Below are 6,000 nucleotides of genomic sequence, written 5' to 3' on the forward strand. Positions count from 1 at the left end.
GGCTCTGCGGGAGATCAAGAGGTAGCAGTGGCTGAATGGACTCGGGGGGCAACCCCCGTGTCCTGCAAATGGGTTAAGCCACCAGGTCCGCCCAGAGGGTTCGATTTTGACGTGACTAAAACTGAGCAAATCTTCGACCTCTTACTCAAGGAGAAGCAGTTGAAGATACCCGAAGGCCTCAAAATCCCCACGGTACAGGAGCTGAACGGAAAGCCATACTGCAAATGGCATAACTCGGTCTCCCATGCCACCAACGACTGCAGGGTGTGGCGTCAGCAGATCCAAATGGCGATAGAACAAGGACGTCTGATTTTCAACCAGTACGCCATGAAGGTCGACACCCACCCCTTTCCCGCCGTTAACATGGTGGAGTGCACTTACCACCGAAGGTTGCCAGCTAGGATCCTCGTTCAGCATCAACATGGTAGGACCTGGGCACCACTCTGGCAAGGATGGAGACGAGGGCAGCTGCTCTCGTAGCAAGGACACGGAGGAGGCCGCTCCACGCGATCGGCTCCGTCACGATGGCAAGCGCTACGTCACGGAGGGAGAAGTGAAGAACATAAGATATCGGCGACCTCTCTCCGATCACCTCCTCAATAAGTATGTGAGTCAATATAGCCAACGCCGACGATCCAGCGACGATGATGATAGAGACCGTCTGGCTAGGGACGCCAGGAGACATCGTCGGCATGATCGCGATGAGGAGGAGTACGAGCGCCGTGCCAGGGAAGAATCGAGGGAGCAAGACGACGAAGATAGGCACTGGGACTGTCCCTTCTTCAGACACTGCTGGGATTCAGGAATGAGCCGATTGCCTACAATCGGCAACTGCCCAGAATGTAGACAGAAGAGGAAGGACGCAGCTAACGTGTCCGTGTTCAAACGTCTAGGGCCTCTCCCACCTCGAAGCAAACACGCTGAGTCCCCTCGGATGGAAGATCTCGAGGATTTGGAAGACGAGGGAGAAGAAGAAGAAGACAGGTACCGCCAACCAAGGTGGTGCCCTGATGGACTCAGCCGTTCCCAAAAGCGTAGGGTTCAGCGATTGCGCGGCTTGGAGGAAGCCGAAAGGTTATACCCGCACACGCTAAGGAAGGCACGGCCTGATCCGGCCGCGAAAATTCAGCGAACCCCGGATGAAGAGGGTCGACCACGGAAAATGGAGTGGCGCCCCAAGCAAAAGAAAGCCGATGATGAGACATCGGCTGGCACAAACATGGTGCTCGTCCTTCCGACGGAGTTTTGTGCTCCAGGATTACACGAGGCACCCAATTTTGACGACTGCGAGCACATCAACGTGACGAAGGGCAGGGTTAGGCTAGTCTTATCCACTGGCCTGACCATGTAGCAAGAGCAAACCGATGAGCAAACGTGGCGAGGCCGATCCTTGGGATCGGCCCCAAAGATCTATGAAGGAACATTACAAAACCTTCATTGAGCGCTTCGATTAATATGGAGGCCGATTCCAGCAATCGGCCAAAATTATCCCCACCACATGTTCTGCTTGTATTCAACATCGATCTACTGGGCAGCGGTTTTACGTCGGCTGATGAGTTAGGAAGAATCAACATTGGTCCTACCAGAGCCGACGTGCAAATACATGTGCCTTGGTTAACTACGGAGCCGATATCTGCAGTTCCCTGACAGATTCGGCTCGAGGGGCACCTAATCAGATGAACATGTGCAGATGAACGTGTGTGTAGTGAAATGTTGGGGGCCGATAGAAAAAATCGGCCAGTAGAAAAAATCGGCCAGTAAAAAAATCGGCCAGTAAAAAAAAAATACTCATAGTGGGTATACAGCCGATGCACGGACATCGACTTTAGAATAGAAAGCCGATGCATGGCCATCGACTCAAGAGAGTACAGCTGATATAAGCGAAGCCCGATGGAGCAGCTTGTTGAGTTACAAGGAGAGGCTCTACTGGATGAATTCCTTCTCAAGACCTCCAACTCCTTCTGCAAGTCTTCAAGTTCAGCGGTGCCAGTGTAAGCATACCTATCCTAGGAGCATGAGCACAGCCGATAACGAATCAAGCGGCTATGGCGTTTTGCCTGGCGTGGACTAAGGTGGCGGCTTGGTCGATGTCACTTCCAGAGGTTGTTACGTCCAGAGTCTTGGAGGGCATCAGAAATTCAAAACATCCTCACCGGAAGTTGCATCAGTCTGCCAAAGATGAGGAGCCGAGCTGATCAGCAAGGCGCAAAGGATTGAACTAGGAGGAGTCGGAAAGCCATTATATTTGAGGCTTCTTAGTTCAAGGAATGGATTTGCTGATCTTTCCGAACCCTTGCAGTGCGTCGGTTCTTTGGGCGTAAGCTTCCCTGCCACGTTTTGATGGGAGCTGAAGAGGCTCGGGGGCAGCTCGCCCTGAAAAATCTTTGCTCTGGAGAGCCGATTTTGTTGGAATCGGCCGGTTCTCGCATTATAACTTGGAAGCCGATGGTGACACATTTGGCTGATTCATTACTGTTCTCGCCTTGGATGAGGCTTGGGGGGCAACTCGCCCGAAAGGTTCTTGGCTCTGGAGAGCCAATTTGGTTGGAATCGGCTGGCTCTACATCGCAACTGTTCTGAAGAGTGGTGCTTTTGTTATAGAGTTATCAGTTTCAGCATCCAAGCTGATTCAGCAACAGTTCCAGGGCTCTCTTAAGGACGCCCGCTCAAGACCAAATCGCCGGCCTGCTGCGATCGGCTGTACCAAGTGCTATCGTCGTCGGCGGAGCTGGCTAACTTGGAGGGATGACTGAATTGGCCTGTCTCGCAGATTATCGTGAGAGACCAATGCGTTGCCACCGGTCATTGAGCATTGGTTAGGCTAACAATCGACAAAGTCAGATGAGGAAAAATCGGCTAAGTCAGCATAAAGGACATCGGCAAAATCAAAGGAAGTTTTTCATTGATAATAAGATTTCTTACAAAGAGAAGCCGATTGTTCAACAAAAGGAACAGATTGCTACTGCTAATCCTATGCTAGTAGGTCCCTACTCTACGGGCTGTTGCTGTCTTCGCCGTCGCTGGGGTAGCTGCCGTCATTGCTGCTGTCGACGAGTTCCTCGTTGCTGCTCATCGTAACCTTCAGCGGAGGCTTCTTCCTCGTCATCATCATCGTCCTCATCTGACCAAGCCCAGCCACGGATGCGCTTTGGCGGCGGTTCATCGGAGGAGGTGTCGTCCTCCTGTTCCTTCTTCGTGTCGGAGGAGATGTCTTCGTCTTCGCCATCCTCTTTTTCTTCTTTGGTGATGGAGGTGAATTTACCCCGGAAGGGAGGGTCGTCGTCGTCGCTCTCCGCCTCCAGTGCTCCGTCAATCAGGACTGGAGGTTGCCCTCCCCATCAGTCAGGGGCATGTCGCCATCTGACATGAAGTCAAAGTCCCACTCGGGCTCCGACATCGGCTCGCTCGAGGAAGAAGATTGGAAAGAGAGGCCGGAGGAGACAGAGGAAGAAGAAGACATTGCTACAGGGAAAGAGGGCTTTTCGGTGCCGATAGCTAGAACGGAGGAAGGGGATAAAAAAGAGAGTCAGTCGGCACAGTTAAATAAGGAGGAACCTGATGGAGATTTAATGCCATTGCAGTTTCCAAGGAAGTGGTGCTAAAGCTATCAAATTTTGCAGAGAAGTTGAGAAGACAAGGCATCATAATGAAGGATACTGCGACGGTTCTACTCCGCCACGACATGACCCGACGAAGAAAAAGCAGAGTGATTTTGGAATTATCAATTCCAAAACCAGGGGGGCATGTGTTATCACCAGAATTTGACCAAGTCAGAGGTGGGCCGCGATCAAGATGGATTTGAAGAATATACTTGGAAGAAATACGTGAATCGGCCTGTTATACAAAGTTTGGGCTAGTGTGCCCGTGTATCTGTAACATAGTAGATTACGTGTCGGTTAGTTAGAGTTTGCCTCGTGCACGGTTGGGATTATTCCCACATTAGAAAGTCTACGGACTATAAATATGTATCTAGGGTTTATGAAATAAACAACAATCATCGTTCACCACAAATCAATCTAGGCGCATCGCCAACTCCTTCGTCTCGAGGGTTTCTTCCGGGTAAGCATCATGCTGCCTAGATCGCATCTTGCGATCTAGGCAGATACAAGTTTATTCGTTGCCATGCGTTGCTCGTATCGAAGCCTTTTTGATGGCGAGCAACGTAGTTATCTTAGATGTGTTAGGGTTAGCATTGTTCTTCGTATCATATGCTCGTCGTAGTGCAACCCTTAGACATCTAGCCGCCCTTACACCTATCTTAGGTGTAGGGGCGGCACCCCGCTTGATCATTATTTAGTAGATCCGATCCGTTACGGTTGCTCCTTGTTCTTTAAGGATTAGTTTAATATCTGCAATAGTTAGGCCTTACAAAGGGTTGGAGGATCCAGCGACGCGTAGGGTGTAGTTTGCTAGCCCTAGACAGGATGTTCCGGGGATCAACCTCGTGTTGGTTTTTAGGCCTTGTCTAGGATCGGCTTACGATCACCGTACGTGACCGCGAGGCCCAATCGTGAGTAGGATGATCCGATTATGCGGTGAAAACCCTAAATCGTCGTAGATCGTTTTAGCTTTATCTTGATCAAGCAGGACCACCATATATTCGTACACCTCGTGCGAATCATGGGTGGATCGGCTCCTTGAGCCGATTCACAGGATAACCTGAGAGCCGATCGAGGCTCGTATTTAATGTTTACGTGTATGCCATGCAGGAAACTAAGCGAGGCATCTCCATCACCTCCCTGACCAGGTATAGGTCAGGTGGCACGCCCTTGCACCAGCATCGGACGTGCGTGCCGGAGGCTTTGCGGGCCGTCGCTCGGAGGGACCAGGGCCAGCCGCAGCCCTAAGTTGTTCCCGGCTCTACTGTGTTGCCCGTCGCTGCTCGCCGGTGGGTTTCTGACCGCAACAGTGTCCACTTGGCCAAAGTTTATACTAGCAACTGAGAGCATGCACGATCACAAATAACATATGACATGAATATATAATCAATCTCAACATAGTATTCAACATTCATCGGATCCCAGCAAACCAAACATATAGGATTACATAAAGATGATCTTGATCATGTAGGGTAGCTCACAAGATCGATACATGAAGCACATGGTGGAGAAGACAACCATCTACCTACTGATATGGACCCATAGTCCAGGGATGAATTACTCACACATCACTTCGGAGGCGGGCATGGTGATGTAGATGCCTCCGGTGATGATTTACCCCTCTGGCACGGTGCCGGGAAGAGCTTCAGAACCCCCCCTAGATGGGTTCGGCGATGGCGGCCGCGATGGAACTTTTCGTAGATGGAGGATCGGGTATCCAGGGTTTTCCCAAGAAGATGTATAAATAGGCGGAGGATTCAGGTCGGTGGGGCACCTGTGGGCCCCACACATACCCTAGGCGCGGGCCAGCCCTAGGCCGCGTCTAGGGGTGATCTGGGCACCCTAGTGCGCCTCTTGGCCCCCCTCCGAACTTCGTCTTCATTTCGGTAAAATATTAACTTCGATTTTTGTTTCGTCCAATTCCGAGAAATAATATTTCCTGTACAACTTTTCTGAAATACAAAAACAACAGAAAATTGGGAACCGGCACTGTGACATCTTGTTAATAGGTTAGTGCCGGAAATCATGTAAAAGTGCAACGAAGTGTAAACAAAGCACATATGGATTGGTGTAAAACAAGCATGGAGCATCAAAAATTATAGATACGTTTGAGACGTATCAGCATCCCCAAGCTTAACTCATGCTCATCCTCGAGTAGGTAAGTGATAACAAAATAATTTTTGAGGTGACATGAAGCCAACACAATCTTGATCAAGCATGTAAAGCAGTGTGAGCTGGGATCTAAGTACTCTAACATAGGCATGATAGATATAATTCAATAGAACTTAGCAACTATATTATAACATGAAAAGTAACTCAAACAAAGGATCATGAATAATAGTGCATTGAAAAGCAACTGTGTGTTTATGATCATAGAGTAAACATAATAAAGTGGTACTCA

Source organism: Lolium rigidum, chromosome 3 (assembly GCF_022539505.1).
Source record: "Lolium rigidum isolate FL_2022 chromosome 3, APGP_CSIRO_Lrig_0.1, whole genome shotgun sequence".
Lineage (NCBI taxonomy): Eukaryota > Viridiplantae > Streptophyta > Magnoliopsida > Poales > Poaceae > Lolium > Lolium rigidum.